Source organism: Corvus kubaryi, unplaced genomic scaffold (genome assembly GCF_017639235.1).
Source record: "Corvus kubaryi isolate FWS band 111438036 unplaced genomic scaffold, C.kubaryi_AGA036_p1.0 37334, whole genome shotgun sequence".
Classification (NCBI taxonomy): Eukaryota; Metazoa; Chordata; class Aves; order Passeriformes; family Corvidae; genus Corvus; species Corvus kubaryi.
Window position 1 is genome coordinate 1 of NW_024581108.1, and position 22,224 is coordinate 22,224.

Consider the following 22,224-nt stretch of genomic DNA (forward strand, 5'->3'; position numbering starts at 1 on the left):
GGGGGGGAGACCCCAACACTCCGTCTTTTTCTCTGTCCTTCTCCATGCCTCACTGCTGTTCCTTTTTATTCTCAGGGGATCCGTTGTGCTCCCCGTGCCGTTGTTTCTCATGGGATCCTTCTGTCCTGTCCCCTGCCCCTATTCTTTTTTAATCCCTCTCTGTCGTGCTGCCCATCGCAGGTGGTGGTTTTTTTCAATTTCATCCTGCAGCCTGTTTTTCCTTTTCCTCCTGTGTCCCCTCTGCTCCCACTCCCTCTTTCTGCCTCTCCTGGTCCCTCCCCAGTGCTCCCATTGCAGCGCTCGATGTGTCCGTGAGCGCAGGATCCCAGAGCCGCAGCCTTGCGGGGGGCAGCAGTGGCGTGGTAGGGAAGGGATGGGACAGCTCCTGCCCCTGCCCCGAGCACAGGAACAGAGCAGAGCCTGAGCGGGAGCCGCAGCAGCGTCGTGAGGTGCACTGCCCCCGTGCTGCGGGGTGGCCTCCAGCCCACAACACCGGAGCTGGGGAGGAACTCCGAGCCTTCTGGGGGCTGCCCCCCTTGACTGTGCCTGCTGAGCCCCTTTTTGGGGATGTACGCATGGAAATGGCTTTATTAAAGTGCCGTGCTGCTGTCCAGGGCAGTTTGTCTCGTTTTGTGCCTTCTTTGGGGGTGAGGAAAAAAGGCTGAGGGAGGGGGTGGAGACTCGGGGGCTCTGAATGTCATTTGGGGCGCCCCAATGTCCCTGGGAGAGCCACGATGCAGTTGAGGAGCAGGTGAGTGGGGAATGAGGGGGGCCAGTGCTGGGTGTCCTCCCCCAGAGGGGCCCAAAACTGCCAGAAAATCCACCGGGAGGGATGTGTGTATGACAGTGTGGAATCCCCAAACCTGTCAAGTTCTTCGTTTTCACATCTATAGACAAATGCTACTAATTTAGATGTAAATTATTTTGAAATAAGCCAGTCCCCTCTCTCTGTTGCATACAGGGATATAAGAAGCTTGGAATAGAGATCAGTAAGTTTTGAAAATAACGAGCTGGCGTTTTCTATAGGAAGGAAAAAGCAAGTGCCTGGCACCATGAGCTGAGACGCTCAGGCTGCAAGAACTGCAGAGCACCCTGAGCCGGCTTTTCTTTGTGCTCTGTCCCTGCCCTGCAGCGTGTCCCGGCCCCGAGCTGAGCTCGGAGGCGCTGCTGCCGCCTGGTGGCGAGAGCGCGGCACTGCCGCCTGCGACACGGCGCCCCGGCGCTGTGCACCGCCCGGTGCCGGGTGAGCCGAGAGGGCGGCGGCCTCGGTGGCTGCCAAGCGTGGGAAGGGCAAGGAGCGGGAGTGAGCGGGGCCGCGTCTGTCAATGGAGGGGAGGGGCGAAGGATAGTTTGGAGTGGCCAAGGGACACGGCCGTGCATGAGCGGGGCCACGGCGCTAAAAGGAGCGGGCACTGTGCGTTCATGATGGCAACGAATGACAGCCCGGGGGGCGGCCCGGTGGGGCTGGTTTTGCTGGGCAGCAGAGGTGTGGTCGCAGCACGACCCAGGGTGGGGAGCACTGGGCGAGCACAGTCGGAATAGAGCCGCCTGCGTGCCACTCTCAATGGGGTGGCTCAGAAAGGAAGGCGCAGTTCGGCGCTTTCGGAACGGCGTTAACTGATGCTTTATTAGCACCTGCCAGGACCTTGCAGAGGGCAGATCAGACTTCCGCCACACTCAAGATGGCGGACGCGATAGGACCCTGAGAGAGGCGTCCCTCCCGATGCCTGCCACCAGTCGTGCGGCCGCCGCCTGCCTCCGGCGCCACTGACCCAACCAACCGTGTCCTCGCACCAGGAAGCGGCCACGGAAAATCGCGCCAAAAGCGGGGGGCCGGCGTTGGAGTCCCGGCCAGATTCAGGCAGCTGAATAGACAGAAGCTCTTGTGAGGGGCGGGGCACTTTCAATGTACCACACTAAAGATGGCAGCTTGACCGGAAATGGCTTCTGCCAGCACCCAAAATGGCGGCGAAGGGCGGAAAACACGTGACCACCACACAGACTATGGCGATCGTTTTCGCGGCTTTTTGGACCTTCTCAAGATGGCGGCCATGAAGGCCTGTCTATTCGGCTGCCTGAACATGATGTCAAAGCCAACCCAGCGCTTTATGCGCAGTTCTCTGTGGCGTTTCCCGCTTTGTGGACACCGACTGTGGGGTAAGCAGCGCCTGGGGCAGGCGGGAGCATTCAGGCAGCCGAATAGACGGAGCGGGGTCCTTCACGGCCGCCATCTTGAGAAGGTCGAATAGCCATTTACTTGATCGCCATATTGGTGTGGTACCAGTGGCTTCCGTCCTTCGTCGACGGCAGCGGCAATGGCGGGGAGCCCAGGGAGCAGCACGGCCGGGCCGAAGGCACCGGAGTGGCTGCTCCGGGCTCGGAGGTGAGTGGGGAACGGGAACAGCCCTGAGCGGATGGCGGGGGCTGCAGGGGATAGGTATTCCGAGACAGGGATGGGTGTCCCGGCGCAGCAGGAGCTGCACCGGAGCTGCCTCGGCTGTGCGGGGCCCAAGGCGTCTCTCCGAGGTGGATTCTGTGGGTCCCTTCCAGCCCAGGAAATGCTGCGATCCTGTGCCTTTGAGGGTGAAATAAAGAGGATCAGTGGGGTTTTTGCCCGTTGTGTTCACGGCCCCACTGGGTCAGTGCGGGTTAAAGGCACAGCTGCCGCTGAGACAGTGGGACCGGCCGGGGTTGCTCTCTCCCGGTGCTGCCGCCTTGTGGGGAGATCCTGGCACTGAAGCCCGGAAAGGCACTGGACATAGGATCGGTGTGGAACAGCAGTGCAGGGAATGCTGCGGTCCCAGAAGAGGCTGAGGCGTCCCAGGGAAGGCTGAGGCGTCCCCTGCCCAGGGCACTCAGCAGCAAATCCCTGATGTTGAGCAGAAAAAGGAAAGTTCTGGGTTAGTGGGAGGAGGTTTCTGGAATGGAATTGGGACAGGTGCTGATCCACGCATGGAATCACAGGGTGGTTTGGCTTGGAAGGGACCACCATGATCATTTACACTCTGTTTGTTGTCTGATTCCACAGCAAAGAACATCCAAAACTGCCACCTCACCCTCACGTACAGCAGGAATGTCTTCCATAGCTCTTGTTTCGGAATGGGAATGGCTGTTGGGAGCTCTGGCAGGACCAGGTAAGAACAGAAATGGGATCATTCTGGCTGCTGCTGGAGGTGGTTTTCTCCTTTCAGGCTGTTCTTCTCATTGATCCTTTCACAGCAGTGTTCTAGGGCACATTTGAGGGTAATTCCAGGAATTTCAAACCAGATGAAAAATGGTGGGGAAAAAATGTGAACCTGATCCATTTCTAGTAATTCCAAGCTTCTCCCACAACACTGTTCCAGGGGAAACCTGATGAAAGGGTAAAGATGCAGAGGAACAAGTGCTGTAAACCCCCCTGGCTCTCTGACAGAGCAAACCTTCCGGTACTCCCAGCAGATCTCTTGGAGAAAGTGTGGGATCACAGGGTTTTCCAGGAAAGCAAAACAAGGGCAGAGATGAGGGAATAGGCTTCCAGTTATTCCTCTAGTAAATCGTCTAAATTTGGGGATTTAAATTTGAGAGGGAACAGTGCAAAATTAATAGGGGCAGAGATCATGGAATCATGGAATGGTTTGGGTTGAAAGCCCCATCTCTGAGCCTGTTCTGGGCAGGCTCCTGCCCATCGGCCACTCATTGCAGGTGGACATGGAAGTGATGGAGAATGCCTCTGGGAATGCCTCTGGCAGTCAGGTCATTAAAAAGACTAATTGACCTCTTCCAGTGGGGAGACATTTAAACAAGAGTGCCAAAAAGAATTGGAGCTTCTTCACAATGAAATCTGCAAGTATCCAACTTAAGATCCCCCCTGGATAGTCACCGGTCCAATTTCCATGGACTGGTCACCTTGGCCAGGAGTGTCCAATCCTGCTGTAAATGCATTGGACTGGGATGTCATTTTCATTTCATGTAAAGACCCTCTGGTTGCCCCCCAGTCACTGGAAGGACCGGACTGGGCTCCCAGGGCAGTAATTCCAGGTGTTCTCTTCATGGGAATAGCACAGGAGCCTTCCCCTTGCCCAGAGGAGCAGCCAGTGCCTCCCTCAGTCCACAAATCCCCAGGACAGAACGCAGAGAAAGTAACAGGAATATGGAAATCCCCCACAGTGGGAGTTTGTGGTGCTCTGGATTAAATTTTGGATTTATAATGTTAAAGGGAGGGGTTTCAAAGACTGAAATATTATGTTTTATGACTTAAACATTTTCTTAAAAGACTTTTAAAACTGTATTACAAAAGCTGCAGAAGACTACCACACCCTGAATGGGGCCCTGAGGCCTGACACTGCTCGCTGATGAAGATAAGATAAAGTAACAACTCAGGGCTGGGGACATTCACTGAGCACAGGCTTAACACCTCCAAGATGAGGACCACAGTCCCAGGGCTATCAGCTGCCCGGGCTCCCACCAAGGGGTGGAAGGAGGAGCGGCTTTGGGTACCTTGGAAAAGCCTGTGGTCAGAGGCACAGTGGCTGCCCATCCTCCAGTTGTGCAGAGCCCAGCTGAGGGGTCTTCACTGGGGGGAGGAAGCTCATCCACAGCAGAAGGGGGTGACATGGCCCAGCACAGGGGCCCCAGACCCTGCACCGGAGCACCAGAGATGATGCAACAGACCCTCAGTGTTGCAAGGGTCAACTAGCCCCTGCAAGAGAGGCACATGGGCGTTCCCACCTGGCCCAAAGTGTATATTAATCCACAGAATTCTGCACCCTTTGGCGTGTGGCGGCATGTGACGGCGTGTGGCGGTGTGGCCACGGCGGCGACGGGGGACCCTCACCACCAGCAGACGGGATGGAGGGGAGCAACGAGACGTCGTTGGGACCCTCAGATGGGTGATGTGCTTCCACCTAACACCTGTCACCTCTCCCTGTTCCCCCACCCCCCACGCACCCTTCTTTTTTCCATTTCTTTCTCTCTTTTCCCTTCTCTTTGTCTCTCTACTATTAAATAAAATACATCCATTTTTTTGGCAACAACATCTAGCCTCGTTTGGTTTTAATCTCGTTTCTGGGGATATTTTGAACCTTTTAAGTTCTTTCTGGTTTATGCACAGAGACTTAGCTTGCTTCACTTTTCTGGGTTTAAACCGGATCGTAACGGGGTGGGTATGGAGGGGTTTTTCTCTCTCTCCTGTTCATTATTGTTACCACTGCTCTTGTTGCCCTCACTGTTACTATGTGTTGTCATTAATCTCAAATGATTGTATTTGTCTTGGTTTCCATTCTTAAACTGTTCTGAGCTGGAATTTTGTCTCTGGTCTCTTCCCCATCCCACGGGCCCAGCTGGGGTCCAGCCATGGCCCCGGGCACTTCTGGGGGCTCCGAACCCGAGGGACAGGAGCGGTTTTGGGCTCACAAAAAGAGACCCAGTGCTGCGTTTCGGGGGCTCAGAAGCAGGTGGAGAGCTTAAACACAGAGACTAAGTCCTGCATTGTGGAGTCCTATTACTGCAGGCTGAGGCCCTAGGGTATATCACTGTGTCCCGCAGCCGTAGGGAGGAGGAGGAGAGAAGATCCAGCAGGCAGGAATTGTGCAGCAAGATGGATTTATTTAATTATTTTACAAACTCTTTTATAGACTTTTTTCTTCATAGTCTAATTGGACAAAGGATCAGCCTCCCCTTGGGGGTGATTGGCTAAAATCCTAAAACATCCATTGTCAAAAATATTTTTCTACTGTACCATAAACAAGACTTTTCAAGGTTGCAGGTGGTTTGGTTGTTTACATAATTCTGCTACCTCTTCTGTGAGAGAGAAAAGTCTCTCACGGACTTAGAAAATAGCAAGAAAATCCTTGCTAGCGGCATTTCTGTATCTACAGAGTCCTGAGAGCAGGCTCGTGGGGCCACAGTTGGGACTCAGAAACAGTGACTAAATCCTGTTTTCAGGGCTTGAGGAAGAGAGCGAGTCCTGTGTGTTTGGGCTCACAAAGAGAAACTGAAGTGCTGTGTTTTGCTGGACCTGAATTAAAGCCCAAATGCCGTGCTTTGATGCTCAAAGCGGGCTCTTCGGGCCAGGGCGAGTCTGTGTCTCTGAGCTCCGAGTCCTGCTTCAGGCACAGCCCGAAGCCAGGCTCCCCAGCCCCACGCAGAGCTCGGGAGCAGCGCCACGTCCGGGGCTGGCGGCAGAGCCCGGGGCCGCGTCGTGGGGCCCAGCACGGGCTCCGGGAGGGGCTCAGGGCTGAGAGCGGAGCCCGGCCCGGCGCGTCGGGCCCGGCTCGGGATCCCGGGACTGCCCGGGCACCGGCACAGCCCCGGCTCCCCGCGGAGAGCGGGCCGGAGCAGGAGCGGCAGCGCCGGGCTCGGCCCCAGCGCCCGTCCCGGAGCGGCTCCTCCCGGTGCCGATCCCAGCCCCGATCCCGCCGGGGAAGAGGCAGCACCGCCTGGGACCCGCAGCGGCCGCCGGCAGAATCCGGACCCCCGGTGCCGGGAGCAGCCCCGGTCCGGCCCGGGTGAGAGGGGCGGGGCCCCGAGCGATGGTCCCGCCCCCGTGCCGGGCAGGGAGGGCCCCGGGGCTGGGCGGGGCCAGGGCTCTGGGGCGGTCCCGGGTGGGGCCGGGCGGGGCCAGGCGGGGCCGAGGGCGCGGCTTCAGGGGCGGCCCCGGGCCCAGCTCAGGTGCGCGGGGCGGGGCCGAGGTGATTGAACCCCCGGAAATCGCCCCCCGCCGCCATTTGCTCCCTCAGCTCGGGGAGGCTGCGGCCGGGCCGGGCTCCCCCGGCGTGGCCCAGGTGAGGCCCCCGCTCCCCCTCTTTCTCCTGCCCTTATACTCCTCCTTCCCCCGCTTATCTCCGCTTTCCTACCCCCCTAGTTTGCTTGCCCGACCCCCCCACCCCTCCTTTCTCCCTGCTCCCCAACCCGACTCCCCTCTCTTCCCCCTCTCCCCTTCCTCTGTCCATCATCCTTTCCCCCCTCGTTCTCCCCAGCGTTCTCCCCCATTATCCATAGGAAAGAAAGCCCAGTGCTCCGGTGTGTCAGGTGCAGAGGATGAGCTGTCCAGGGAATGAGCAGCAAATCCTTTCTGCACCTGCCCTCACCCTGGGACCGGCAACAACCCCAGGTGGGAGCTGTGAGGATGATGAGGGGTCAGCAGCCGCAGTTGTTTGCTGTGACTCAGCCCTCTCTATATCTTTCATGAAAGTGGCAGAGGAGAGGGCGGCTCCTGCTGGGGGCTGTTTTAGGAGGGGTTTCCTCAGCTCCCTTCTGCATGGCGATGCTGGAGGAGAGGGGCTTGTGGTGGGTTCCTGGGGGGTCTCTCACGGAAGGACAGTGAGAGCATCTCCCAAAGTCTGGGGGAGCACTTGGATGTGGAGCATTGCTTAAAGGAGGTGCCGAGGGACGAATCTTTGTGCCAGGCAGCAGCAGGTGAGCCATGGTGTGGATTTGCAAGGGGGGGGGGTGTCTTTCTCCTTTTCCCTTTTGATTTCATCTTGCCACACCTTCCCCAAGTGCCCGCAGAAAAAATGGGGGTTACGAGGACAGAAGGAGTTTAAATTGAGGGAAGAAGCTCCTCTTCCCTTATTGTCTGTGTTTGAACTAGTTGGGATCCCCCTTCACTTACGATTTTAGCGATATTGATTGAAGGAAAACCTGCCTTTTCTGTGGTGTTAGGGGTATGAACTGACCAGGAATCCACATGTTCCAGTTTAAATGGAAGGGGAGGGCACGGGTGTTGCCATTTTATGGGTTTTAACTGAGGGTAACCCCCCCCCGTTTTCATCGTCCTGAGGTTTATGTTGATGGGAAAGCCCTGTTGTCCCTGCTTTTTAAGGGCTCTAATTGAGGTAAAAATCGCCCTTTTCCCATCATTTATAAGATTTAATTTGAGGAAAGCCCCTCTCTTTCTGATATGTTAGAGGATTAAATTGAAGGCGAGAACCCCTTTATTTGCCATTGTATTGGCTTAAATTGAAGTAAACACCCTCTGTTGCTTCAGTTCCAGGGGTTAAATTGAAGGAAACTCCAGCCCTTCCAGCATTTGAAGGGTTTAGATAGGGGCGTGCCGCTGCATTTGAGGGCGCTTCTGGCCGTGCCCCGGCACCGAATGTCTTGCGCGGGAGCACTCCCAGCCCCTGGGGAATTTCTGAGGAGGAATGGCAATTTGGGGGCTGGGCTGCCGACAGGGACTGACGGAGCTGCGCCAGTCCGAGCAGTGTGGAGCTGAGGCAAGCGCCGCCGGACCAGCAGGGGGGAGATGAGGCACGGAGCCGTGCCGCGCCCGGCTGTCCTGCCCACTGCGTGTGGTCCGTGCGCGGGGCTGAGGCGCCGGCGGGTCCCCCTTGGCCCGGTGCCGGTGCCACTCAGCAGGCGCCGGGGGCGGGCGGGGGTCTCCCGGCGTGGGGCCGCCCCCGCCTGCCAGAGGAGCCGCTTCCATGCCGGGAGCTGCGCTCTGCCCGGGTCCGGGAGCACGGGGCCGAGTGCCGCCGGTCCCGTGGGTCGCGTGGCCTCCCCGGTCCCCTCGCACCGTGGAACGGCGCCAGCCCAGAGCGAGTCCCGGCAAGGGGCGCTGGGGGACACGTGTGGCTTGTCCGCTTCAGAGCTGGCTTGCAAAAGCCACTGAAAGGAAGAATGGAAAAAACCCAACCCCGTCCTCCCAGGCTTTTTGTCTGGGGGGCTTTGTTGGTATTGCTCTTTAACTGAGCCACGCCTTTAAATACCGACGTGGGCGCCTGCTGGAAGCGGTGTTCCGTGTATTTTGTACTCTCTCATGAGACCTCCGTGCCCCTTTTTTTTCCATTTCTATGTCAATCCAGCGGCAGGGGCGGAGTTAATTGCAGGTCCAAGCTGACAGTGTCCCGTGCATCTGCTGTTCATTTATGTATTTGTGGCATTCATTTCATCTGGATGCACAGTTGGGCTTTTTGGGCAGACGGTGCCCCTCAAACCACGAGGCTTGTTTCAACCTTGTACTCTATTGTTTTGAAGATGCAGGGTGGATGAGGACTTGTTGCTGTCCTGGGAATGGAATGCAGGAGGTTCCTACAATATCGGCGTTGAAGCTGGAATGTTCAAGGATATTGGTGTGATGGTTCTCAGGGGTAGGAACAGTGAGATGCTTTGCTTGCCTCCATGCTATAAAAGTATCTGCTTTCTTATATGTGTGTGCCATCATTAAGTATTTTGATACACGTTGTTTTCCTAGGCTGTGCTATTTCTTCAAAAGATACTGTATTAAGGTTGATGAGAAGCAGCTGTTTTTTCTTCAGCTTATGTAACAGGTAGATGTGTAAGGCATGGTATTAGATTTAGAGTGTACGTGGTAGTTAAGGACAATCCAATTATTAATCCATGTAGGGTAGGTTTTCCCCCACCCCTTGAATCTTGAGATCATGGAGGGATGGGATGCAAACCAGGAACAAAGAAGAGTTTTTCAGTTGTTGCAGTTCAGTGGATGGTCGGTGACTCTTTCATTTTTCTTTATGCTTCTTGGTTCAGTCTCCTTCAGTGAAGTTCAGCTTTGCTTAATGTATTAAGTGTTAGATAATTCTACAATAATCTAAGCAAATATATCCGTATATACATGGCATCATGGTTTGATTGTCTCAGGGGAATCAAGGATGTAATAAAACCTAACTGGTTTTGCTTGCATATGTTTTACCTTGAAGAGGTAAACAAATTGATGTTATAATCATATGAAAATTTAAGTCCTATTTAGAGTGAAATCTTTCTTGCCCACTGTGATGATCAGTGTGAAGACACGAGCATTTTAAAGTAATACTTGTAGAAACTGCAAAGCATGTACAAATATCAATCAAAATAAGTAAAGCTATTAAATCATTTGCTACTTCAGTAGTACTAAATAAGGTTTTAATGCTATGTGAATGAGGTTAAATTGATTCTCTTGAGGTTTTTAGAGAAAATAGTTATTGCCAGATTTACACATCTTGTTAAATCTAATTTTGTAAATTTGCAATATAGTTTATGTATCAAACATAAATGTTAGGATGTGGTAATTATGCCAATTAATTTTTTCATGGCCATATTTAAATTTGGGTTTCATGAGATCATCTCATTGAATATATCTTCTTGATTCCCTTGCATTTCATGAAAGGTTCTAGTGTCCCTTTTAACTTCTTCCAGATCAGTTTGTATTTTCCGAATTTGATCCATGTATACACAGCAAGTGTTGCTGGTAATTGTGGAAGCCAAAAGTAAAACCAAAGCTATTTGGTTTTGTTCTATTACCTCTGAAAGGTCGATAAATTTTGTTTTTAAGGCACTGGTTGTATCATCAGGTTTTGCTGATTTATGGATGCTTGGGTTGTCTCTCCTTCTAGGAAGGCGTATCACCTTAGCTGGAGTGAGATTTTAGGGCATCTGTTTGGGCTGGAGGTCTCAGTATTTGAATGCTTTCATGAAAGATATAGAGAGGGCTGAGAACAAACTAGTAATTGTAATTTGTTATCACTGTCACAGTTGACATTAGCTTTATACGTGAACTTCCCTTTCCAAGGGTCAGGTAACATTTGCTGTATGTGCGTTTAGGAAAAACAGCGTTGTTAGTTTTTATTGGGATGGCTGATTAGCCGTGCTGCATTGTTGCAAACACTGATTTGTAAGCATAAAAATGTAGACAATACCATAATTACCATTTCTGGTTACAGCAGATTCATTAGCTCCTGTGCAGTCCAGTATTGCTTTTCTGGGTCCAGAGCTGGCTTCATTTGTGTGCAGGAGTCCAGGAATTTCAGTGCTTCTCACAGTCGTGTAGGTAGTGAACAGTCCTTTTGCTGTTGCTTGAGCGGTTTGCTGTTCCACGTTCGGATACACGCCTAGCTTTTGTCCAGTGAGGATATGCTTAGACATTCAAGGTTATTGGAGAAATCAAAACTGCTGAACTTAAGCAATAACAGGCGTGTTATCTTTTGATGTGTAGGATGGTGCTAGGTTTGGATGGCTTTATCCAAGTTTCAGCTGGCACTGGGAGCGCTGTATAGAAGTATTTTACGCTCCTTTTTGGTCAATGGTTAGTCTTTGCTTTGTACTGCAAAAAGAAGGTTTCTAGTATGGCTTAACTTATAATGCAATCATTTACCAAATTGATGTCGGTGTTGTGTATTACTTTTTATCTTTCTGATTTTTGTCAGCGAATCCATTTTGTTGTTACAATAGGCTTGTAAGGTCTGGGTTTTTTGCGTCAGTTTGAACTGGACTTCTATGGATCAGAATTGAGACAACCATTGAAGCTTTTTCTTGCTGAAACTTCTCTTTTTCATTCACTTGCCACTCTAACACTTTCAGCGATACAATCATCATGTGGCACCAGCCCAGATAACCATACAAAATTAGTCATACAGTGTTTGTCTTTCTTTTTACTATCAGTGCTATAGCTTGTAATTCTTTGGCTGGTACACTTCCTAGTCTTTCTTTATCACTTGTGCTCTTGTTTCAACATTTCAAGCTATTGCCCTGTATTTCTATAAATGCAGGAGTATTCATTATAACCAATTTTGCTGTAGGGTGCGATATCACCAGGATTGACTTGGCCTTTGGTATTTAAATCTCATCTTTGCAAGCAGGCAGAACTTGGGGGGTTGAGGGACAAAGGGAATTGGTTTAATCTCTTCCCTCAGGCAGGAGGAGTTTCTGTGGTCTATCTCTTTCTTTAGCACTATTAATGTGTATCTCCTGAAGTGGTTCTCTTGATTGGCACACCCCCACACAGAGGTAATTCGCATATACGAACAGATAGTTTTCAAAAGGGAAGTTAAAGCATCTGAGCGACTCTGTGGCTATCGCAGAAAAATCCAGGAACATTTCTTTTTGGTGGGGAGTAGATAGAGCATCTGCTTTTGTAATTACAGTTTGATTCACTGGTTATCAGTTTTCAGGAGTTTCACCTTCGAGAGGGAATTTGGTATTTAGCTGAAGGTAGCCACTCCTACAAACTGCCCTTTATTTATGTGTAAATGTATTTGGGACGGTTGTAGTGACAAGGTTTTGTGTTAGGATTCGGTTTTGAGAATCAATTTTTAAATGCTGGCTTCTGCTTCCCTCTTTGATTAGTCAAACAGAAGTGTTGTAAGTAGAATGCATTCTAAATATACTGCTTCTTAATGATATCCCAACAGATTTTAGCCGAGTAAGGGATAACTTTTTATTAGAGCTAGTTTCACCAATTCTAATTTTATTATTCTAAAACTTCAGTTTAGTTTTTGGCTTTTGTAGGAGTACAAGGGGCAATCAGAAGCTGTTGAAGTGCTGGAATGTGGGGAAGCTGGCTAGTGGGTCTATTTGGTCTATTATAGAATGAATTATTTATTTAATGGACACAAAACTTAAAAGAGACTATTACTACACAGGAGTAAGACAAAAGGGACCACTAGTGTTATATGCACAGGGTTAAATGTACCATTAAATGTTCAGCTAGCTAAGAAATAGCAGAACTTAGGATCCAATGTTCCTTACCACCAAATTGTTGAAGGCGCATGCATCGAAATCCTTTCCCTCAATTTCTGGAAAAATGACTGTGAAAAACGAGGTTCACTCTCCTGTTAGAATTTAAAGAGTTTAATATAAAGACAATAAGAGACACGTAAAATAAAGCAAAGGGATAATGGCCGGGTGCCTTGGCGCTCTGCCAAGAACACACCTGATGCTCGAGGTGAGTCCTTTTTATACCATTTTTACTGTCTGTTCTCTATTAATATTAAAACTTTTCTAGGAATTGATCTGCATGGCCACTCCTTGGGTCCGCCTTTTTAGAGCATGCGTAGTCTTCTCCCCTGTGGTTTTATTTCTTTTGATTCTTGGGGTTGGGCCCGCTAGGTAAGAGTCGATGGTAGGGTGGATCTCTTAATTCTCCAGACAGTCAGGGCTGATTGCAGCTTTGGCCTCTTTGCCCCCCGGGCAGAGCGGTGATAAGGGCTCTCAGACCCTCCTGGCCGCCCGTTCTCCGGGCAGAGTAGCCTTTGGGCCCTTTTGTTCTCTGGACAAAGTGTTGATTAGCAGCTTCTCGGGCCTCATCCTCTGCTCCCTTGGAGGTTATTTTACTTGCTCACACTTGCTAACATTCTTGCTAAAACGAGAGAAAACTACATCCACACAGCAAAAAGCATTTCTAACATTATATAATATCTACCTTAACACTTTGCGAGAAGCCAATACTATAATATATGTTTATAACAATGACCATGAAGTTGCGTCCAGGCTTCAGGGAGAAATTGTCTCGCGCATTCCCAGGGAGCATGTAAGAGACTTCTGCCTCCTTGTCAACCTGTACTACTTTTATAGTGTAAAACCAGGCCTTTTGGTCACCTCTGTTTGTGGCCACCTTTTTCCCCACAACTCTTTTTGGTCATAGTAATAGCTGAGAATAATCCAGATTCTCCTTTTTGCTTCTTATGGCTTTGGATTACAATAAGTGGGTGTTGTGTGCCTGTCGCTACTGCGACAGCGAGATGAGCATGAAAGAACTGCACAGCAGCAGGTCTCTCTCTGAGGGGCTAATTGGGAATGATAAGGTATCCCAGTTCATCCGGACTCAGAGGGTTCTCCTTGAAATTGTCTTTGATACCGTCTCGGTTTAAGGCCCGTGGTAGGGTCTGCGGGCCAGGAACGTGTGTGTAGCTTAGTGCAGCTGTTGCCCCGTCTCCTGTCCAGTCCTGTTTCAAGCTTGTAGTCCAGGCTTAACCCGCTTCCTTTTTCCTTTTTTTTTTTTTTTTTTTTTTTTTCCCTCCTTTGTCTTGTTTTGGATTTGCTGGGCAAAATAGCTGTGAACGGAATCACAGTAGCCCAGAATGGTGACTGGGGAGGGACAGGGGCGTGGTCGGGGCTGGGTGGGCATTGCTGATCCCCCTCCAGACATGCTGGGTGTTTTGGGGTATCTGTGGGGAGGTCCCTCCCCATTGCCCCATGCTGCAGGATTTCTTGCTCTTTCTTCCTGAAAGAGCAAGAAATGCTGCAGAACAAAAAGGTAATTTTGATGAACATCATTCTCCTCTTCAGCCTCTTGAAATAGGGGAAAATATAGCAGTGTCCTCCCCAATTTTCTGTGAGTAACATTTTCTCCTGGGCTGGTTCTCCCTGCAGCAGAGCTCTGGGCTGAACATGCAGCCAAGGAAAAGCCTTATGGGATGCTGTACGCTAGGAAAGCACAAAGTCTTATGGCCTGGGTGAGAAAGCAATGATTTTAGAAGAAAGAAATGTTACAAAATCTACAGCATGCAGGAAAGTGGGTTTTTGTGGGTTTTTTCTCCTTGTGAAGTTGTTCCTTTTCCCTTGCAGTCCCTGGACTGCTCTGGGATCTGCCTGGTATTTTCCCTGGTTACCAGTGTTAGGTTATGGGATAAACACTACATTGCCTGCCCACAGAGAAGTAACAGTAGGAGGAAATCCAAATCATACCCTGTTCAAACTGCTCCTAGGCCCATTGCAGGAGGTGTCAGAGACACAAAGGCATATGGGAGACCAAATTACAGGCTCAAAGCAGGAGAAATCCTGGCTGGACTTCCCTGAGGCTGTCTCAGGAGATTCCCCCGGCCCCATGGGTCATTAAGGCAGCTGGAGCATCTCTCCTGAGATTTCGGAACTTATCCAGGGCCCACTCCTGGGCATCTGTGCCACAGCTGCACTGGGGCTGTGGTATGTCCACATGCCAGCAACTAGGCAGACTGGGATCTGGGGGGAAGGTTGGGCTGGCTGCATATCTGAGGCCCCCTGGGAGGAAAATACAGGAAATAAATACTCCAGTGTTTAGGAATGGCACAGCAAATCTCAGTGCCAGCCCTGATGAGTGGGAAAGGATGATTTTGCTTTCAGACAAGCCTAATTCCACTCATTTCCGTTGTGGCCACTTGCACACCAGCACAAAGGTGTGTGGTCAAGTGACCTGTCCAGCCATCAGTGGTGTCCGGATCTCTTGTGATAACTCAGGGCAGCCCTAAGGTGGGGGTGGCATGGACTGTTTAGGTTGTGGTCACTCCTGATAGCAGGAGACATATCCATCCTCATGGAGAAAAGCATTTTCTCTTGTTTGGAGATGGAGAAATATGGGAATTACCAGCAGATCAGCAAGCCTGTCTGGTTCTGACATAGATCTTAGCACAATCTTTTTTGCACACAGGTACAAAATCGCTGTTTGTACTCATGAGAAACAGAAGCAAGAAGCCTAAACAACAGAGAACACAGCAACAAAGCTGCACCTGGTGTTTTTCTGAATGCTTAGAATGCTTAAGGTGTATATAACCAGTAATAGTATGTTGTACAGTAAGTTTATTGTGGTAGTTAAGCAACCAATGGATAAGTAACATGAATGATAAACATACAAAAGTGTATAAATGACACTGGCTTTTTTGAATAAACAACTTTTTGCCTGGAACTGTTGTGGGGTCTGTATGTGTCATGTCTGTCTCAACAGCGACAGAGAAACACCTTAAAATTAGTTTTATTTTTCCTTTGTGATTATTTTAGTACTGACACTGCTGCACCATTCAAAGTCCTTTTGTGCTTTCAATTTGTCTCCCTCTCATTCCACAGGTTCCAGCTTTTTGAGTATATTGCTCAGCACTCGATTGTCTCAGCTGCTGCCAGTGGATTTCAAAGCGGAAATTCTCCAGTGGGTATCAAAGCAGAGCCATCAGCCTGCTGGGCTTGGCTGATCCTCAAGCACTGTATTTTAGCAGATCCCACTTCAGTGGATCCAGCTGCTGTTCAGATATAAAGTGGGAATTGATAGTGAGGATCACATCCTTTTACATTAGAGCTTTCCCTGTGGCACTTCCATGGCATTGTCCCTCTTGGAGACCATCAACCTTGGTCTGTGTCAGTGATCTATAAACCCAGGAGTGATGTGGAAACCTCCTGCCTCAGGTGGGCAATCTCAATTATAAAATGCACAGCCTCTTTCTAAAGATTAGCCTAAAAGCATGTGGCAAGTATAGCTGGGAGCCCAACTCCTCCTCTGAAGGCTGAACTTCTGAACTGCAGATAATTACTACTCTTCTCCTCCCTTTGGTGGTATCTCCTATCTTAGGCCATGACAAAATAGGTAGGTGCTTTCAAGTTTAAAATAAGTGAATGTCTCTTGGCGTGGCTGTGAGTTAAAAAATTCCAGCTTTGTGCTTCCAGATGAAGAGGCCAAGGCTGAGGAGCTGGAGATGTGTGTGTTCCCATGTGGTGGGTGAGTCACCAGCAGAGCCAAGGGCAGGGTGGTGTCACAGCAGCTCAGAGCATGAGGGTGGTAAAACACTGGAGCGGGGTGAAACACTAGCACAGGTTGCCCAGAGAGGGGGTGGATGCCCCATCCCTGGAAACATCCAGGGTCAGGTTGAGGATTCTGAGCAATCTGACTCAGCTGAAGATGTCCTTGCTTGTTGTAGGGTGGTTGGACCAGAGGACATTGAAAAAGTCCCTTCCATCCCACACCATTTTGTTATTCCATGGCTATGGAAGCCGGGCTGCTGGCAGGGGACATGGCCCTAGTTTGGGACACAGCCCTACTGTCCCTGTGCTGCTGGGTGGTAGCATGTTCCTCAAACAAGCATTGCAGTCATGTTCCCTGGAGTAGGACAGACCTGCAGCTATGGGATGGGATGAAGCACGGCTGCCTTGAGCTCCTTGTGCCAGGCTGGAGCTGGGAGCTCGGTGTGGAGATGGTCGCGTGGGTGCTGCCCCTGAGCTGGCGACATGGAAGGGTCCCCGCAGGGACAGTCCCCGTGCTTCCCTCCCGCCAGTGGTGGCTGGAGGAGGGCCGTGCCTGGGTGACAGAGGCATGCTGTCGTGTCCTGCCAAGCAGCAGGCAGCAGATGGCAATGTCGCCCTGCCGGAACTGCAGGGATGGAAGGAGATGCTTGCTGTGCTGACAGCTTGGGGACAGCAGACAAAGCGACCCCCTTGGTGGGTCCAGCTCCTTTATCAGAAGCCGTAGGGTCTCCGGAAGCTTTGGGTGTCTGGTGGAAGTGCTCTTTGGCCCCGGGCTAATGTGGGTCCCTGCTCCCCATGGCCACCCAGGCGGGACAGGTGAGTAAGGGAACAGGTAGGGACACTCCATTCTGACTGCTCCCTCCCCACCTGCCTGGCAGAGGCTACTGTGGGTTGGTCACAGCTGGAGTAGCTCAGATGTAAAAGAGCCCAGACTGGCTCTTGCCAGGCCTTGGGGTGAAGTGATTTTGACAGCTGGGGAGACTGAGGCAGGGCACAGTGCCTGTGAGTGGTAATGGAGCTGGTCAGCTGCTGTTTTAGCAGTGGGGTGAATCTGCTCCCACTGCTGAGCCTTGGCACAGCTGGGATGTGATCTTTGGCAGGGTGTTGTGCCTCTTTCCCCTGACTCACCAGCAGGTGTTTTCCAGATGCAGTAGCTGGGAGGTTTGGATGGCCACATCTCTGCCCCACACAGCCCCAGTGGGATGGGAAGCTGGGTGTTCCCGGTCACTGCCTGGCTTGGTGGTATCCCAGGGCCACCCCAGAGTCACCTCAGGGACTCTGTGCCATCCACTCTCTCTGTGAGGGGAGCAAGAGCCAGCGTTGGAAATGTTTTCTTCTCCTTTTCTCCAAGCAGCTCCATCCCATCTTTTATCAGGCAGGGCTGCTGAGCTCAGGGAAATGGGAGCTGTGTGCCTGCCTAGGGCACACTCCTGCGGCATTACCATGGGTTTTGTTGACTTCTCTGAGCTGACAACATGCTGATAACTGCATCAGTGGTACAGAACACAGAGCTGGGATCGGCCTTGGTGAAGTTGGCAGCTCTGAGTGCTGCCACTGCTAGTACCATCAGCAGCCAAAGCACCTCATCACAGGCCTGGGAAGGAGAGGCCAGAAGTCGCTAAGAAATAATTCTCAGTTGTCAAAAGGGGCACTGTGGGTCCCCTTGGCCTCACCATTGCCTGGATCCAGCACATTTCATTGTGGTTTGTAACCAGGCTGTTCCTCAGGGTGCAAGGCACTGAGTTACAAATCTTCTGCTCCCCAAGCTGCAATGTTTCCAATTAGCACAGGGCCATGCAGGTGCTAAAAAACAAATTTATTTCCTCCATCTGAGCACTCCTGCTTCAGCATTCATTCAGTCAGCTCTTTACAGCAGGTGTGAGATAACAGGAAAATACAATGCAGAGAGGAGAACCCATTGTCCTGGCTGGGTACTGCCCCATCAGGTACAGCCACAGGGATGCTGGCAGTGCACTCTCAGCATGCGTGGGTGTCATAGGTTAGCAAGCATAGTCCCGGAAGGGACGTCCTTGCTAAGGGGTGCTTACAGTTTCCTCTGGGAACTGATAGAACCTATCAGCTGGCCAGTTTGAATATGGACAATTCTCTAAGCCACTTAAAGTTGTGATCACCTCTGTTATCCACATTTAAGAATAGGCAAACTCCCCCTCCAAGCTCTCTCTCGTTTCCGGTGCTGGGACAGGTGGCTGCGGGCCCCGTGTGGGGGCCAGCGGGCCCGGCCAGGCCCTGCTTGGGCCAGGCCGGGCCGGGCCACGGCCATCCTGGGTCGATGGACCTGTTCCAGTCGTGGAACCCCCCCCCACTGCCTTGCCGTGGGCAGCCGGAGCGGCTCGGCTCTCCCCCCTCTCCACTGCGATAAGAAACATTCAACATTCCAGCTGCAAAGCTGCAAGGCTGAGGTGAGAGTAACCCTTTTATTGCTGTGAAGAGCTGAAAACCTGGGGGAAGAGAGAGAGGAGATGCTTAAAGCTGAAATTCTGTTGTGAAGCTATGATATATCAGAGTATCCTGTTGTAATTTCATGAAGATATGGGGGGTGGAGTGTTCAACTCGTAAGCAAAAGCACCTGCGCTGAGATAGGCAGATGCTGCCGCAGCTGTAATTTCATGAGAAGTTTGGACAGGGAGAGATGAACCAGATGAGGACTTTTGCTCCAAACGGGAAAGGAGAAAACCTCAGTCCCTAGAGATGAACCAGATGAGGACTTTTGCTCCGAACAGGAAAGGAGAAAACCTCAGTCCCTAGAGATGCTCCCAGAGATAGTCCTAAAGATGAAGATGATGAAGACCCTTTGCTCCCAGGGAAGGAGAAGGGCCTCTGTTTTTGTTTCTGAACGGCTCGACCTTAAAATTGTACCCCAAAAAACTTCAAGAGTGGACCCTCGAAAGCAGTTGCGGGAAAAGCTGCAAGTCAGGGGAAAGGACTCACACGCAGGCAGAGAGACTCCTCTTCCTAAATGGACTGAACGATATTTGGAAGTGGGCGGCTGTCTCGTTGTGATAATGTTCTCATAGCATGAGCAAGAGGAGACTTCTCTTTCTAAATGGACTGAAGAAGGTTATTATGGAAGTGGTAAACAGACTGAACATCTTAAGGGTTGTCTTTTCACATTGTCAGTGGGAGAAGGGAGGAAGGTGGGGGGAGGAGGAGAGTTCTGAAGGTGGTATAATTTTTTTTTTTTTTTTCCTTCTTTTAGGTCTGTTAATAAACTTCTTTATATTCTTTCAAGTTTGGTGCCTGCTTTGCATTTCTCCTAATTCTTATCTCACAGCAGATAAACAGTAATGAGTATTTTGGACCAAACCACTACAGTGGGCCAGACGTGGCTTTGGCAAAAGGCTTTGTGGGTCATGGCAGTGTTCTCGTGGTGTCCCCTCATCCACTTCCAGCTGTATCCCTGGCTAGGCTAAAGGGTGTCAGTACCTTGGAAGGTGCTGGGTTTGGGATCCTCCTTAAGAAAATTAAGGCTTTATGCCAGGAGGCACCAGCTCCATGTGTTCGGAGCTCAATTTCTTCCTCTCAGAAGAATTTGAGTGACTCTGTTTCCTTTACCTAATGCATGGCATTATTGTCATTCATTAGACAGCAGCCAGGCTTTGCCACAATGGGAGCTGCATTTTGGGAGGAGGAGTGTCCTGGGCTGACACATCCATAAAATGTGGTGAACAGTGCTCAAGAGAGAGAGGTCAGACTGAAGCAGAGGTCCTGAGAAAGGCACTGAGGTTTGGGGGCTGGCCTCTGTGTTGATGCTGTGTGTGGTTTCATATGCTCCTCCCCTCTGGAATTATGCTTTGGTTTCCAGGAGAGGCTTGACTTGACACACCAGCCCTTAGCTGAGTCTCTTGTGTCAGCTAGAGGAGCTCCCCAGAGACCAGAGCACAGTGTGGAGGCACAGAGGGGCTCCTCTGTCCTGAAGGATGATGGGTGTGGGATGTAACAGGGACCGATGGCAGAGAGGGGATGTGGGCACCTGGAGGAAGGAGACGGGCAGTGCTGGAAAAGCCGTGGCTACAAACAAGGAGGAAGGAAACCCTGCCTTGGAATCAAGTACAAACTGAGCCAGACCCTTTTTCACTTGATCACCTAGAAGTCCTGGAAAATTCAACAGAGAGGGGAAAACAATCAAAACTGAATGCACTGCATCTTGACAGGGATGTTCAGAGATAAGGAATGTGCAGTCCTTGCAGTCAGAGGAAGGTGTCCCACCCCAGGAGATGCCTATCAGGCTGGACATTGCTTGTGCCACGTACACCTGCTGGGGGGTCAGATTGCTGCCAGCATTATAAACCCCTATCACTCTCCAGATGCAAATAAGCCTTATCTCCTAACGTGAATCTTATTAACCAGGAGTGGACTTTGCTGCCTGTGTTGTGCCCTTTAAACCTCACTTGGAGCTTTTCTCACTCTAGTGAGTTGGGGAGGGTTTGAGGGAAAAAAAAAAAAAAAAAGGTTTCTTCCAGTGTGAGCTGCTCTGAGCTGTGGATGTCCTGCCAGCCCCACAGGTGCTGCTGCAGGAGCAGCTCCAAGTTGCTTTGGTGCAGTGGTGGAGATTCAGGGGCTCTGCCAACTCCAGCCAAACCATTTGGGATGTTCTTTGCCCACGTTTGGAGCAGGAAGCTGCCCTTGCACTGCAGTTCCCTTGGCTGGCTCAGGAGAACTTGTCAGAGGCACTTGCACACCAAACTCTCCTTGCAGTGCTAAATCCACAGATAATGCAGGTAACAATGGTGGGCTGCAGCTGCCCCTGCCTCCAGTCCTGCAAGCACAAACATCGCGAGGGACCTTTCTGGGCCTTTGTTTAATTAATGTCTGTCTTGGTGTTCCCAGGAAGGCTTCTGTAGCAGGAGCAGTAATTTATGAGGTCCTGGTATGGGCAGTGACTCTGTTTCACACATGATTCATGCAGTTCCCAGTAAGGATCCTTTGCTTCCCAGGACGGTTTTTATCACCAGCCTGTTCTCCCTGTGAGGCTGTTTCTTTCCACTATTTCAAGATAAAGCAATCCATTTCCCTTGAGAAAGGGAGCCTCTGGTCAAGGGGAAAGGAAAATGTTTTCTTCCGCATTGGCTTCTAATCTCTTAATGCTGTGCCCATCTCTCCAGGCTGTCCCTCTCCCCATTGCTTGGGGAAGTACAGCCGTGCTCAGCCTAGTGAATGGGACTGCAAAGGGTAGTGCAGATCAGAGAATCACAGAATGGTTTGGGTTGGAAGGCCCTGAAAGATCATCTCATTCCTATCCCCCTGCCATGGGCAGGGATGCCAATCACTATCCCAGGGTTCTCCAAGCCCCGTGAACACTTTCCAGGATGGGCCAGCCACAGCCTCTCTGGGAACCCTGTCCAAGATGTCCTGGCCTCTTTAGGTGTAGCTATAACCTGCAAGTGCAAAGATGGGAATGGGACCATCCGGGCCTCTTGTACCAGCCTGGCTCCTCAAACAGCTCCACAACAAACACCAGTTCAACAGAAGAGGAATGTGCTGCCCCTGCCTTGCCAGTCGAGAGCTCGTGGGTAAACTGGAGGCTTGGCTGCCCCTTCAGAGCTTTGCAAAGCTGCTTGGATGCTGCTCTTCCTGCATCTCCTTTGGCGGCCAGATCAGCAGAGGGCACTGCATGTCCGTGCTTAATCCACCTGGGAAGGGAGGGAAGGTCTTTTCTACCACTCCAGCTCCAGGCATGGACCAGCAGTGTTTGCTCATTGACCACCAAACCTCTTCCCCAGCTCCCTGCCAAAGAGCTCCAGGCTGCAGGGCAGCCTCCCTGATGGAAAGATCGGGCCCCGATGAAGGAAATCAGGAGGCATTCGGTGAAATGACAGGAAAATTTAGATCAAACAGCAGGGAATCCGCCCTCGGGCAGCACAGAAGAGCCTTGCAGTGGAAAGCTCTGCTCTGGCAGGAGGTGATCCAAGACAAACAGGGAACTGCCTTCTGGGATGGACTGACTGGCAGGCAGGGTGGGTGAGCGTTGGGGATCTGGACAAAGCCACAAAAGCGGTTTGGCTTTGTGCTCTGCTGTGGTCACTGCAGGTG

General features: G+C 51.1%; 2 long non-coding RNA genes across 4 annotated transcripts; both read left to right on the plus strand.

Annotated features, from left to right (window-relative positions):
- Nucleotides 1-2,289: 2,289 nt before the first annotated feature.
- On the plus strand, nucleotides 2,290-4,114 carry LOC121665455. 2 transcript variants are annotated; one of them, XR_006016367.1, is made up of 3 exons: nucleotides 2,290-2,383; nucleotides 3,029-3,134; nucleotides 3,764-4,114. It is a non-coding gene; the product is annotated as an uncharacterized LOC121665455 (long non-coding RNA). The 2 variants fall into 2 exon arrangements; XR_006016366.1 differs by lacking the exon at nucleotides 2,290-2,383 and having other exon boundaries at nucleotides 2,489-3,134.
- A 2,513-nt stretch (nucleotides 4,115-6,627) lies between these two features.
- On the plus strand, nucleotides 6,628-15,349 carry LOC121665456. Of its 2 annotated transcripts, none has more exons than XR_006016369.1 (3): nucleotides 6,628-6,761; nucleotides 6,957-7,395; nucleotides 15,095-15,349. It is a non-coding gene; the product is annotated as an uncharacterized LOC121665456 (long non-coding RNA). The 2 variants fall into 2 exon arrangements; XR_006016368.1 differs by having other exon boundaries at nucleotides 6,979-7,395.
- The last annotated feature ends 6,875 nt before the right edge of the window (nucleotides 15,350-22,224 follow it).